Here is a 15,474-nt window from a genome sequence, read left to right on the forward strand (position 1 = left end):
ACTGAGTAGAAACACGATACATATTGAGTAGAAACACAATACATATTGAGTAGAAACACAATACATATTGAGTAGAAACACAATACATATTCATACTGAGTAGAAACACAATACATATTGAGTAGAAACACAATACATATTCATACTGAGTAGAAACACGATACATATTGAGTAGAAACACAATACATATTGAGTAGAAACACAATACATATTCATACTGAGTAGAAACACAATACATATTCATACTGAGTAGAAACACAATACATATTGAGTAGAAACACAATACATATTGAGTAGAAACACAATACATATTGAGTAGAAACACAATTCATATTGAGTAGAAACACAATACATATTGAGTAGAAACACAATACATATTGAGTAGAAACACAATACATATTGAGTAGAAACACAATACATATTGAGTAGAAACACAATACATATTGAGTAGAAACACAATACATATTCATACTGAGTAGAAATGCTAAAAATTCATATACAGTGCCTTGCGAAAGTATTCGGCCCCCTTGAACTTTGCGACCTTTTGCCACATTTCAGGCTTCAAACATAAAGATATAAAACTGTATTTTTTTGTGAAGAATCAACAACAAGTGGGACACAATCATGAAGTGGAACGACATTTATTGGATATTTCAAACTTTTTTAACAAATCAAAAACTGAAAAATTGGGCGTGCAAAATTATTCAGCCCCCATTAAATTAATACTTTGTAGCGCCAACTTTTGCTGCGATTACTGCTGTAAGTCGCTTGGGGTATGTCTCTATCAGTTTTGCACATCGAGAGACTGAAATTTTTTCCCATTCCTCCTTGCAAAACAGCTTGAGATCAGTGTGGTTGGATGGAGAGCATTTGTGAACAGCAGTTTTCAGTTCTTTCCACAGATTCTCGATTGGATTCAGGTCTGGTCTTTGACTTGGCCATTCTAACACCTGGATATGTTTGAACCGTTCCATTGTAGATTTTGCTTTATGTTTTGGATCATTGTCTTGTTGGAAGACAAATCTCCGTCCCAGTCTCAGGTCTTTTGCAGACTCCATCAGGTTTTCTTCCAGAATGGTCCTGTATTTGGCTCCATCCATCTTCCCATCAATTTTAACCATCTTCCCTGTCCCTGCTGAAGAAAAGCAGGCCCAAACCATGATGCTGCCACCACCATGTTTGACAGTGGGGATGGTGTGTTCAGGGTGATGAGCTGTGTTGCTTTTACGCCAAAAATAACGTTTTGCATTGTTGCCAAAAAGTTCAATTTTGGTTTCATCTGACCAGAGCACCTTCTTCCACATGTTTGGTGTGTCTCCCAGGTGGCTTGTGGCAAACTTTAAACAACACTTTTTATGGATATCTTTAAGAAATGGCTTTCTTCTTGCCACTCTTCCATAAAGGCCAGATTTGTGCAATATACGACTGATTGTTGTCCTATGGACAGAGTCTCCCACCTCAGCTGTAGATCTCTGCAGTTCATCCAGAGTGATCATGGGCCTCTTGGCTGCATCTCTGATCAGTCTTCTCCTTGTATGAGCTGAAAGTTTAGAGGGACGGCCAGGTCTTGGTAGATTTGCAGTGGTCTGATACTCCTTCCATTTCAATATTATCGCTTGCACAGTGCTCCTTGGGATGTTTAAAGCTTGGGAAATATTTTTGTATCCAAATCCGGCTTTAAACTTCTTCACAACAGTATCTCGGACCTGCCTGGTGTGTTCCTTGTTCTTCATGATGCTCTCTGCGCTTTTAACGGACCTCTGAGACTATCACAGTGCAGGTGCATTTATACGGAGACTTGATTACACACAGGTGGATTGTATTTATCATCATTAGTCATTTAGGTCAACATTGGACCATTCAGAGATCCTCACTGAACTTCTGGAGAGAGTTTGCTGCACTGAAAGTAAAGGGGCTGAATAATTTTGCACGCCCAATTTTTCAGTTTTTGATTTGTTAAAAAGTTTGAAATATCCAATAAATGTCATTCCACTTCACGATTGTGTCCCACTTGTTGTTGATTCTTCACAAAAAATACAGTTTTATATCTTTATGTTTGAAGCCTGAAATGTGGCAAAAGGTCGCAAAGTTCAAGGGGGCCGAATACTTTCGCAAGGCACTGTAGGTGTTGTTTTACAGGGTCAGTCATGGTAGTATGATAGGTGTTGTTTTACAGGGTCAGTCATAGTAGTATGATAGGTGTTGTTTTACAGGGTCAGTCATAGTAGTATGATAGGTGTTGTTTTACAGGGTCAGTCATAGTAGTATGATAGGTGTTGTTTTACAGGGTCAGTCATGGTAGTATGATAGGTGTTGTTTTACAGGGTCAGTCATGGTAGTATGATAGGTGTTGTTTTACAGGGTCAGTCATGGTAGTATGATAGGTGCAGTGGAGTGTGTTGTTTACAGGGTCAGTCATGGTAGTATGATAGGTGCAGTGGAATGTGTTGTTTTACAGGGTCAGTCATGGTAGTATGATAGGTGCAGTGGAATGTGTTGTTTTACAGGGTCAGTCATGGTAGTATGATAGGTGTTGTTTTACAGGGTCAGTCATGGTAGTATGATAGGAACAGTGGAATGTGTTGTTTTACAGGGTCAGTCATGGTAGTATGATAGGAGCAGTGGAATGTGTTGTTTTACAGGGTCAGTCATGGTAGTATGATAGGAGCAGTGGAATGTGTTGTTTTACAGGGTCAGTCATGGTAGTATGATAGGTGTTGTTTTACAGGGTCAGTCATGGTAGTATGATAGGAACAGTGGAATGTGTTGTTTTACAGGGTCAGTCATGGTAGTATGATAGGAGCAGTGGAATGTGTTGTTTTACAGGGTCAGTCATGGTAGTATGATAGGAGCAGTGGAATGTGTTGTTTTACAGGGTCAGTCATGGTAGTATGATAGGAGCAGTGGAATGTGTTGTTTTACAGGGTCAGTCATGGTAGTATGATAGGTGCAGTGGAATGTGTTGTTTTACAGGGTCAGTCATGGTAGTATGATAGGAGCAGTGGAATGTGTTGTTTTACAGGGTCAGTCATGGTAGTATGATAGGAGCAGTGGAATGTGTTGTTTTACAGGGTCAGTCATGGTAGTATGATAGGAGCAGTGGAATGTGTTGTTTTACAGGGTCAGTCATGGTAGTATGATAGGAGCAGTGGAATGTGTTGTTTTACAGGGTCAGTCATGGTAGTATGATAGGAGCAGTGGAATGTGTTGTTTTACAGGGTCAGTCATGGTAGTATGATAGGAGCAGTGGAATGTGTTGTTTTACAGGGTCAGTCATGGTAGTATGATAGGTGCAGTGGAATGTGTTGTTTTACAGGGTCAGTCATGGTAGTATGATAGGAGCAGTGGAATGTGTTGTTTTACAGGGTCAGCCGTAGTAGTTCAGCACCAGTGGAGCAAATTAGGTTTAAGTGACTTGCTCAATGGCATATCGACAGAGTTTTCACCTTGTCGGCTCTTATGTTCGGGTTTGGGTTACCACCCCAAAGCTCTAACCGCTAGGCTACCTGCCTCCCTAACTAGTGGGTTACCACCCCAAAGCTCTAACCGCTAGGCTACCTGCCTCCCTAACTAGTAGGTTACCACCCCAAAGCTCTAACCGCTAGGCTACCTGCCCCCCTAACTAGTGGGTTACCACCCCAAAGCTCTAACCGCTAGGCTACCTGCCTCCCTAACTAGTGGGTTACCACCCCAAAGCTCTAACCGCTAGGCTACCTGCCTCCCTAACTAGTGGGTTACCACCCCAAAACTCTAACCGCTAGGCTACCTGCCTCCCTAACTAGTAGGTTACCACCCCAAAGCTCTAACCGCTAGGCTACCTGCCTCCCTAACTAGTGGGTTACCACTACAAAGCTCTAACCGCTAGGCTACCTGCCTCCCTAACTAGTAGGTTACCACCCCAAAGCTCTAACCGCTAGGCTACCTGCCTCCCTAACTAGTGGGTTACCACCCCAAAGCTCTAACCACTAGAATACCTGCCTCCCTAACTAGTAGGTTACCACCCCAAAGCTCTAACCGCTAGGCTACCTGCCTCCCTAACTAGTGGGTTACCACCCCAAAGCTCTAACCGCTAGGCTACCTGCCTTCCTAACTAGTGGGTTACCACCCCAAAGCTCTAACCGCTAGGCTACCTGCCTCCCTAACTAGTGGGTTACCACCCCAAAGCTCTAACCGCTAGGCTACCTGCCTCCCTAACTAGTGGGTTACCACCCCAAAGCTCTAACCGCTAGGCTACCTGCCTCCCTAACTAGTGGGTTACCACCCCAAAGCTCTAACCGCTAGGCTACCTGCCTCCCTAACTAGTAGGTTACCACCCCAAAGCTCTAACCGCTAGGCTACCTGCCTCCCTAACTAGTAGGTTACCACCCCAAAGCTCTAACCGCTAGGCTACCTGCCTCCCCAACTAGTGGGTTACCACCCCAAAGCTCTAACCGCTAGGCTACCTGCCTCCCTAACTAGTGGGTTACCACCCCAAAGCTCTAACCGCTAGGCTACCTGCCTCCCTAACTAGTAGGTTACCACCCCAAAGCTCTAACCGCTAGGCAACCTGTCTCCTAAAGTGGGTTACCACCCCAAAGCTCTAACCGCTAGGCTACCTGCCTCCCTAACTAGTGGGTTACCACCCCAAAGCTCTAACCGCTAGGCTACCTGCCTCCCTAACTAGTAGGTTACCACCCCAAAGCTCTAACCGCTAGGCTACCTGCCTCCCTAACTAGTGGGTTACCACCCCAAAGCTCTAACCGCCAGGCTACCTGCCTCCCTAACTAGTGGGTTACCACCCCAAAGCTCTAACCGCTAGGCTACCTGCCTCCCTAACTAGTAGGTTACCACCCCAAAGCTCTAACCGCTAGGCTACCTGCCTCCCTAACTAGTGGGTTACCACCCCAAAGCTCTAACCGCTAGAATACCTGCCTCCCTAACTAGTGGGTTACCACCCCAAAGCTCTAACCGCTAGGCTACCTGCCTCCCCTAACTAGTGGGTTACCACCCCAAAGCTCTAACCGCTAGGCTACCTGCCTCCCTAACTAGTGGGTTACCACCCCAAAGCGCTAAGGCTACCTGCCTCCCTAACTAGTGGGTTACCACCCCAAAGCTCTAACCGCTAGGCTACCTGCCTCCTAACTAGTGGGTTACCACCCCAAAGCTCTAAAGGCTACCTGCCTCCCTAACTAGTGGGTTACCAACCCAAAGCTCTAACCGCTAGGCTACCTGCCTCCCTAACTAGTGGGTTACCACCCCAAAGCGCTAACCGCTAGGCTACCTGCCTCCCTAACTAGTGGGTTACCACCCCAAAGCTCTAACCGCTAGGCTACCTGCCTCCCTAACTAGTGGGTTACCACCCCAAAGCTCTAACCGCTAGGCTACCTGCCTCCCTAACTAGTGGGTTACCACCCCAAAGCTCTAACCGCTAGGCTACCTGCCTCCCTAACTAGTGGGTTACCACCCCAAAGCGCTAACCGCTAGGCTACCTGCCTCCCTAACTAGTGGGTTACCACCCCAAAGCTCTAACCGCTAGGCTACCTGCCTCCCTAACTAGTGGGTTACCACCCCAAAGCTCTAACCGCTAGGCTACCTGCCTCCCTAACTAGTAGGTTACCACCCCAAAGCTCTAACCGCTAGGCTACCTGCCTCCCTAACTAGTGGGTTACCACCCCAAAGCTCTAACCGCTAGGCTACCTGCCTCCCTAACTTGTGGGTTACCACCCCAAAGCTCTAACCACTAGAATACCTGCCTCCCTAACTAGTGGGTTACCACCCCAAAGCTCTAACCGCTAGGCTACCTGCCTCCCTAACTAGTGGGTTACCACCCCAAAGCTCTAACCGCTAGGCTACCTGCCTCCCTAACTAGTGGGTTACCACCCCAAAGCTCTAACCGCTAGGCTACCTGCCTCCCTAACTAGTGGGTTCAAAGCTCTAAAGGCTACCTGCCTCCCTAACTAGTGGGTTACCACCCCAAAGCTCTTCACCTGCCTCCCTTTGGCCCAACTTCATTTTGGTTGGAGGAGATATGGGCAGAAACATACAAAAAATATAAACTAAATATTGAATCAACATTTATGGACAATTAAAATAAACACATGTCAAAACCAGAACACCATGTCAAATCAACATTTATGGACAATTAAAATAAACACATGTCAAAACCAGAACACCATGTCAAATCAACATTTATGGACAATTAAAATAAACACATGTCTAATTCAGACTAAAATGCTCACTTTTAATTCTCTCCCCGAAGCATGCGATTTCCTCCAACAGGTTTTGGACAGTGATGACAGTCTCTTGAACCATGTGAATTTTTTCCATCAAACCTCTCTTCTCGGATTCCTACAACATTAAAGGACCAGTCAGTTCTACGTCTTTAGATACATTAAAGGACCAGTCAGTTCTACATGTCTTTAGATACATTAAAGGACCAGTCAGTTCTACGTGTCTTTAGATACATTAAAGGACCAGTCAGTTCTACATGTCTTTAGATTCCTACATTAAAGGACCAGTCAGTTCTACATGTCTTTAGATACATTAAAGGACCAGTCAGTTCTACGTCTTTAGATACATTAAAGGACCAGTCAGTTCTACATGTCTTTAGATACATTAAAGGACCAGTCAGTTCTACATGTCTTTAGATACATTAAAGGACCAGTCAGTTCTACATGTCTTTAGATACATTAAAGGACCAGTCAGTTCTACATGTCTTTAGATACATTAAAGGACCAGTCAGTTCTACATGTCTTTAGATACATTAAAGGACCAGTCAGTTCAGTCTTTAGATACATTAAAGGACCAGTCAGTTCTACATGTCTTTAGATACATTAAAGGACCAGTCAGTTCTACATGTCTTTAGATACATTAAAGGACCAGTCAGTTCTACATGTCTTTAGATACATTAAAGGACCAGTCAGTTCTACATGTCTTTAGATACATTAAAGGACCAGTCATGTCTTTAGATACATTAAAGGACCAGTCAGTTCTACATGTCTTTAGATACATTAAAGGACCAGTCAGTTCTACATGTCTTTAGATACATTAAAGGACCAGTCAGTTCTACATGTCTTTAGATACATTAAAGGACCAGTCAGTCTTTTCATTACATGTCTTTAGATACATTAAAGGACCAGTCAGTTTTACATGTCTTTAGATACATTAAAGGACCAGTCAGTTCTACATGTCTTTAGATACATTAAAGGACCAGTCAGTTCTACATGTCTTTAGATACATTAAAGGACCAGTCAGTTCTAGATACATTAAAGGACCAGTCAGTTCTTCTTTAGATTCCTCCAACATTAAAGGACCAGTCAGTTCTACATGTCTTTAGATACATTAAAGGACCAGTCAGTTCCTCTTTAGATACATTAAAGGACCAGTCAGTTCTACATGTCTTTAGATTCCTCCAACATTAAAGGACCAGTCAGTTCTACATGTCTTTAGATACATTAAAGGACCAGTCAGTTCTACATGTCTTTAGATACATTAAAGGACCAGTCAGTTCTACATGTCTTTAGATACATTAAAGGACCAGTCAGTTCTACGTCTTTAGATACATTAAAGGACCAGTCAGTTCTACGTCTTTAGATTCCTCCAACATTAAAGGACCAGTCAGTTCTCCGTCTTTAGTTCCTCCAACATTAAAGGACCAGTCAGTTCTACGTCCTTAGATTCCTCCAACATTAAAGGACCAGTCAGTTCTACATGTCTTTAGATACATCATAGGACCAGTCAGTTCTACATGTCTTTAGATACATTAAAGGACCAGTCAGTTCTACATGTCTTTAGATACATTAAAGGACCAGTCAGTTCTACGTCTTTAGATACATTAAAGGACCAGTCAGTTCTACATGTCTTTAGATACATTAAAGGACCAGTCAGTTCTACATGTCTTTAGATACATTAAAGGACCAGTCAGTTCTACATGTCTTTAGATACATTAAAGGACCAGTCAGTTCTACATGTCTTTAGATACATTAAAGGACCAGTCAGTTCTACATGTCTTTAGATACATTAAAGGACCAGTCAGTTCTATATGTCTTTAGATACATTAAAGGACCAGTCAGTTCTACATGTCTTTAGATACATTAAAGGACCAGTCAGTTCTATGTCTTTAGATACATTAAAGGACCAGTCAGTTCTATGTCTTTAGATACATTAAAGGACCAGTCAGTTCTACATGTCTTTAGATACATTAAAGGACCAGTCAGTTCTACATGTCTTTAGATTCAAAGGACCAGTCAGTTCTACGTCTTTAGATACATTAAAGGACCAGTCAGTTCTACGTCTTTAGATACATTAAAGGACCAGTCAGTTCTACATGTCTTTAGATACATTAAAGGACCAGTCAGTTCTACATGTCTTTAGATTCCTCCAACATTAAAGGACCAGTCAGTTCTGCATGTCTTTAGATACATTAAAGGACCAGTCAGTTCTACATGTCTTTAGATACATTAAAGGACCAGTCAGTTCTACATGTCTTTAGATACATTAAAGGACCAGTCAGTTCTACATGTCTTTAGATACATTAAAGGACCAGTCAGTTCTACATGTCTTTAGATTCCTCCAACATTAAAGGACCAGTCAGTTCTACGTGTCTTTAGATACATTAAAGGACCAGTCAGTTCTACATGTCTTTAGATACATTAAAGGACCAGTCAGTTCTACATGTCTTTAGATTCCTCCAACATTAAAGGACCAGTCAGTTCTACATGTCTTTAGATTCCTCCAACATTAAAGGACCAGTCAGTTCTACATGTCTTTAGATTCCTCCAACATTAAAGGACCAGTCAGTTCTACATGTCTTTAGATACATTAAAGGACCAGTCAATGTCTTTAGATACATTAAAGGACCAGTCAGTTCTACATGTCTTTAGATACATTAAAGGACCAGTCAGTTCTACATGTCTTTAGATACATTAAAGGACCAGTCAGTTCTACATGTCTTTAGATACATTAAAGGACCAGTCAGTTCTACATGTCTTTAGATACATTAAAGGACCAGTCAGTTCTACATGTCTTTAGATACATTAAAGGACCAGTCACCATGTCTTTAGTCATTAAAGGACCAGTCAGTTCTACATGTCTTTAGATTCATTAAAGGACCAGTCAGTTTTACATGTCTTTAGATTCATTAAAGGACCAGTCAGTTCTACATGTCTTTAGATACATTAAAGGACCAGTCAGTTCTACATGTCTTTAGATTCATTAAAGGACCAGTCAGTCTTTAGATACATTAAAGGACCAGTCAGTTCTACATGTCTTTAGATACATTAAAGGACCAGTCAGTTCTACATGTCTTTAGATACATTAAAGGACCAGTCAGTTCTACGTGTCTTTAGATACATTAAAGGACCAGTCAGTTCTACATGTCTTTAGATACATTAAAGGACCAGTCAGTTCTACATGTCTTTAGATACATTTCAGTTCTCATGTCTTTAGAACATTAAAGGACCAGTCAGTTCTACATGTCTTTAGTTCCTCCAACATTAAAGGACCAGTCAGTTCTACATGTCTTTAGATTCCTCCAACATTAAAGGACCAGTCAGTTCTACGTCTTTAGATACATTAAAGGACCAGTCAGTTCTAAGTCCTTAGATTCCTCCAACATTAAAGGACCAGTCAGTTCTACATGTCTTTAGATACATTAAAGGACCAGTCAGTTCTACATGTCTTTAGATTCCTCCAACATTAAAGGACCAGTCAGTTCTACATGTCTTTAGATACATTAAAGGACCAGTCAGTTCTACATGTCTTTAGATACATTAAAGGACCAGTCAGTTCTACATGTCTTTAGATACATTAAAGGACCAGTCAGTTCTACATGTCTTTAGATACATTAAAGGACCAGTCAGTTTTACATGTCTGACAGACGTCTATAGTCAGACAGAACCTCTACAGTCAGACAGACAGAACCTCCACAGACAGACAGAACCTCTACAGTCAGACAGACAGAACCTCCACAGACAGACAGAACCTCCACAGTCAGACAGAACGTCTACAGTCAGACAGAACCTCTACAGTCAGACAGACAGAACCTCCACAGTCAGACAGAACCTTTACAGTCAGACAGAACCTCTACAGTCAGACAGAACCTTTACAGTCAGACAGAACCTCTACAGTCAGACAGAACCTCTACAGTCAGACAGAACGTCTACAGTCAGACAGAACCTCTACAGTCAGACAGACAGAACCTCTACAGTCAGACAGACAGAACCTCTACAGTCAGACAGACAGAACCTCTACAGTCAGACAGACAGAACCTCTACAGTCAGACAGACAGAACCTCTACAGTCAGACAGAACCTCCATAGTCAGACAGAACCTCTATAGTCAGACAGAACCTCTACAGTCAGACAGAACGTCTACAGTCAGACGGACAGAACCTCTACAGTCAGACACAGAACCTCTACAGTCAGACAGACAGATCCTCTACAGTCACAGACAGATCCTCTACAGTCAGACATAACCTCTACAGTCAGACATAACCTCTACAGTCAGACAGACAGATCCTCTACAGTCAGACAGACAGATCCTCTACAGTCAGACATAACCTCTACAGTCAGACATAACCTCTACAGTCAGACAGACAGATCCTCTACAGTCAGACATAACCTCTACAGTCAGACAGACAGATCCTCTACAGTCAGACATAACCTCTACAGTCAGACAGACAGATCCTCTACAGTCAGACAGACAGATCCTCTACAGTCAGACAGACAGATCCTCTACAGTCAGAACCTCTACAGTCAGACAGACAGATCCTCTACAGTCAGACAGACAGATCCTCTACAGTCAGACATAACCTCACAGTCAGACATAACCTCTACAGTCAGACAGACAGATCCTCTACAGTCAGACATAACCTCTACAGTCAGACAGACAGATCCTCTACAGTCAGACATAACCTCTACAGTCAGACAGACAGAACCTCCACAGTCAGACAGACAGATCCTCTACAGTCAGACAGACAGATCCTCTACAGTCAGACAGACAGATCCTCTACAGTCAGAACCTCTACAGTCAGACAGACAGATCCTCTACAGTCAGACAGACAGATCCTCTACAATCAGACAGACAGATCCTCTACAGTCAGACAGACAGATCCTCTACAGTCAGATCCTCTACAGTCAGACAGACAGATCCTCTCCAGTCAGACAGATCCTCTACAGTCAGACAGACAGATCCTCTACAGTCAGACAGACATAGCTTCTACAGTCAGGTAGATCTTCTATATAGAAACCCAGCATTATCAGCATTATCAGTCATTAACAACTAAAAATACTATGTAGAAACCAGGTATTATGAATCATTACTATGTAGAAACCCAGCATTATTAGCCATTACTATGTAGAAACTCAGCATTATCAGTCATTACTATGTAGAAACTCGGCATTATCCGACATTACTATGTAGAACCCCAGCATTATAAGTCATTACCATGTAGCACCCCAGCATTATCAGTCATTGCTATGTAGAAACTCAGTATTATCAGTCATTACTATGTAGAAACTCAGCATTAACAGTCATTGCGATGTAGAACCACAGCATTATCAGTCATTACTATGTAGAAACTCAGCATTAACAGTCATTGCGATGTAGAACCACAGCATTTATCAGTCATTACTATGTAGAAACCAGGTATAATGAGTCATTATAAAACATAATGGGAAACGATGCTACCTTTTCATCTTCATCATCTTCATCGCCCAAGTCCATATTATCCTGGAAAGAAAAGATTAGTAAAGTGAAGGATAGGAAATGTCCAGACCTGTGGTTCACTACATTAATCCAGGCATTATTATGAGCTGTCCTCCCCTCAGCAGCCTCCACTGGTTGGTGTACAGTAGTAGGTCCATGTAGTGTGTCAGGATGTGAACAGATGACATCACATGACTGATCCTCTGCACTGACTAACACATGATCATGCTGAGGGCTTTGGTAGTAGTTTTAGAATCTAGGAGATAGAGGTAATAGTTGTAGAATCTAGGGGATAGTGGTAGTAGTTCTAGAATCTAGGAGATAGTGGTAATAGTTGTAGAATCTAGGAGATAGTGGTAGTAGTTCTAGAATCTAGGAGATAGTGGTAGTAGTTTTAGAATCTAGGAGATAGAGGTAATAGTTGTAGAATCTAGGGGATAGTGGTAGTAGTTCTAGAATCTAGGAGATAGAGGTAATAGTTGTAGAATCTAGGGGATAGTGGTAGTAGTTCTAGAATCTAGGAGATAGTGGTAATAGTTGTAGAATCTAGGAGATAGTGGTAGTAGTTCTAGAATCTAGGAGATAGTGGTAGTAGTTCTAGAATCTAGGAGATAGTGGTAGTAGTTCTAGAATCTAGGATATAGTGGTAGTTGTAGAATCTAGGGGATATTGGTAATAGTTGTAGAATCTAGGAGATAGTGGTAGTTGTAGAATCTAGGGGATAGTGGTAGCAGTTGTAGAATCTAGGAGATAGTGGTAGTAGTTCTAGAATCTAGGAGATAGTGGTAATAGTTGTTGTATAATCTAGGAGATAGTGGCAGTTGCAGAATCTAGGAGATAGTGGTAGTAGTTCTAGAATCTAGGAGATAGTGGTAGTTGTAGAATCCAGGGGATGGTGGTAGCAGTTGTAGAATCTAGGAGATAGTGGTAGTAGTTCTAGAATCTAGGAGATAGTGGTAGTTGTAGAATCTAGGGATATTGGTAATAGTTGTAGAATCTAGGAGATAGTAGCAGTTGTAGAATCTGGGAGATAGTGGTAGCAGTTGTAGAATCTAGGAGATAGTGGTAGTAGTTGTAGAATCTGGAGATAGTGGTTAGTTGTAGAATCTAGGGGATAGTGGTAATAGTTGTAGAATCTAGGGAATAGTGGTAATATTTGTAGAATCTAGGGATAGTGGTAATAGTTGTAGAATCTAGGAGATAGTGGTAATAGTTTAGAATCTAGGGGATAGTGGTAATAGTTGTATAATCTAGGAGATAGTGGTAGTAGTTGTAGAATCTAGGAGATAGTGGTAGTTGTAGAATCTAGGAGATAGTGGTAGCGGGTCTAGAATCTAGGAGATAGTGGAAGTAGTTCTAGAATCTAGGAGATAGTGGTAGTAGTTCTAGAATCTAGGAGATCGTGGTAGTAGTTCTAGAATCTAGGAGATAGTGGTAGTAGTTTTAGAATCTAGGAGATAGTGGTAGCAGTTCTAGAATCTAGGAGATAGTGGTAATAGTTGTATAATCTAGGTGATAGTGGTAGCAGTTGTAGAATCTAGGGGATAGTGGTAGCAGTTGTAGAATCTAGGATATAGTGGTAGTTGTAGAATCTAGGATATAGTGGTAGTTGTAGAATCTAGGGGATAGTGGTAGCAGTTGTAGAATCTAGGAGATAGTGGTAGCAGTTGTAGAATCTAGGAGATAGTGGTAGCAGTTGTAGAATCTAGGATATAGTGGTAGTTGTAGAATCTAGGGGATAGTGGTAATAGTTGTAGAATCTAGGAGATAGTGGTAGCAGTTGTAGAATCTAGGAGATAGTGGTAGCAGTTGTAGAATCTAGGAGATAGTGGTAGCAGTTGTAGAATCTAGGAGATAGTGGTAGCAGTTGTAGAATCTAGGAGATAGTGGTAATAGTTGTAGAATCTAGGGGATAGTGGTAATAGTTGTAGAATCTAGGGGATAGTGGTAATAGTTGTTGAATCTAGGGGATAGTGGTAGCAGTTGTAGAATCTAGGAGATGGTGGTAATAGTTGTTGAATCTAGGGGATAGTGGTAGCAGTTGTAGAATCTAGGAGATGGTGGTAATAATTCTAGAATCTAGGATGATAGTGGTAATAGTTGTAGAATCTAGGGAATAGTGGTAATATTTGTAGAATCTAGGGGATAGTGGTAATAGTTGTAGAATCTAGGGGATAGTGGTAATAGTTGTTGAATCTAGGGGATAGTGGTAGCAGTTGTAGAATCTAGGAGATGGTGGTAATAATTCTAGAATCTAGGATGATAGTGGTAATAGTTGTAGAATCTAGGGAATAGTGGTAATATTTGTAGAATCTAGGGGATAGTGGTAATAGTTGTAGAATCTAGGAGATAGTGGTAATAGTTGTATAATCTAGGGGATAGTGGTAATAGTTGTATAATCTAGGAGATAGTGGTAGTAGTTGTAGAATCTATGAGATAGTGGTAGTTGTAGAATCTAGGAGATAGTGGTAGTTGTAGAATCTAGGAGAAAGTGGTAGTTGTAGAATCTAGGGGATAGTGGTAGCAGGTCTAGAATCTAGGAGATAGTGGAAGTAGTTCTAGAATCTAGGAGATAGCGGTAGTAGTTCTAGAATCTAGGAGATAGTGGTAGTAGTTCTAGAATCTAGGAGATAGTGGTAGCAGTTCTAGAATCTAGGAGATAGTGGTAATAGTTGTATAATCTAGGTGATAGTGGTAGCAGTTGTAGAATCTAGGGGATAGTGGTAATAGTTGTAGAATCTAGGAGATAGTGGTAGTAGTTCTAGAATCTAGGAGATAGTGGTAGTAGTTGTAGAATCTAGGTGATAGTGGTAGTAGTTCTAGAATCTAGAGATAGTGGTAATAGTTGTAGAATCTAGGGGATAGTGGTAGTAGTTCTAGAATCTAGGAGATAGTGGTAGTTGTAGAATCTAGGGATAGTGGTAATAGTTGTAGAATCTAGGAGATAGTGGTAGTAGTTGTAGAATCTAGAAGATAGTGGTATTAGTTCTAGAATCTAGGAGATAGTGGAAGTAGTTGTAGAATCTAGGAGATAGTGGTAATGGTTGTAGGGGAATAGGATTAAACATGGCTGTTTGGAGTGAGGCGCTGTACTGACCAGGTCCTGGTTGGCCCGTCCAGATGCAATCTGAAGATAGTTCCATGTGATGAGCAGAACCAGACAGAGAGGCAACATGTAGAACTCCCAATGCCACACCGCCAGCAGGAATATCTAATGGAAGAGATGAGAGGACGGGAGGGGAGAGGAGGAGAAGAGAAGTAGCATAGGACAGAGGGGAGCGGAGTCGGGAAGGAGAAGGAGTAGGGAAGGAGATGAGGGGAGAGGAGTAGGGGATGAGCGGGGAGGAGGAGAAGAGAGGAGTGGGGAAGAGTGGGGGAAGAGGGGAGAGGAGAGGCGGGGATGAGAGGGAAGGAGAGAAGATGATAGAAAGGAGGGGAAGAGGAAATGAAGAGAGAAGAGGAGAGGATTAGGAAGGGGAGAGGAGGAGATGGGAGGAGGGGAGAGGAAAGGAGAGAAGCAGAGGAGAGAGAAGAGGGGGAGGAGTACAGGGAGGAGTAGGGGAGAGGAGGGAGAGGAGAGGATGAGTACAGGGGAGGAGTAGGGGAGAGGAGAGGCAGATGGGAGAAGAGGGGGAGAGAGGGGAGGAGTAGGGGGAGAGAAGAGGAGAAGGGACAGGAGATGAGAGGATGAGTACAGGGGAGGAGTAGGGGAGAGGAGAGGCAGATGGGAGAAGAGGGGAGGAGAGGGAGGAGTAGAGGGGAGAGAAGAGGAGAAGGGAGGGGAGATGAG

General features: G+C 42.3%; 1 long non-coding RNA gene across 1 annotated transcript; it reads right to left on the bottom strand.

Moving 5' to 3' along the window:
* Positions 1-6,218: 6,218 nt before the first annotated feature.
* LOC124027441 lies at positions 6,219-14,988 on the bottom strand. Its single transcript, XR_006837410.1, has 3 exons — positions 14,782-14,988; positions 11,667-11,708; positions 6,219-6,327 (listed from the first exon to the last, which is right to left on the bottom strand). It is a non-coding gene; the product is annotated as an uncharacterized LOC124027441 (long non-coding RNA).
* Positions 14,989-15,474: the final 486 nt, after the last annotated feature.

This window comes from Oncorhynchus gorbuscha, unplaced genomic scaffold (assembly GCF_021184085.1).
Source record: "Oncorhynchus gorbuscha isolate QuinsamMale2020 ecotype Even-year unplaced genomic scaffold, OgorEven_v1.0 Un_scaffold_3233, whole genome shotgun sequence".
Taxonomy (NCBI): Eukaryota; Metazoa; Chordata; class Actinopteri; order Salmoniformes; family Salmonidae; genus Oncorhynchus; species Oncorhynchus gorbuscha.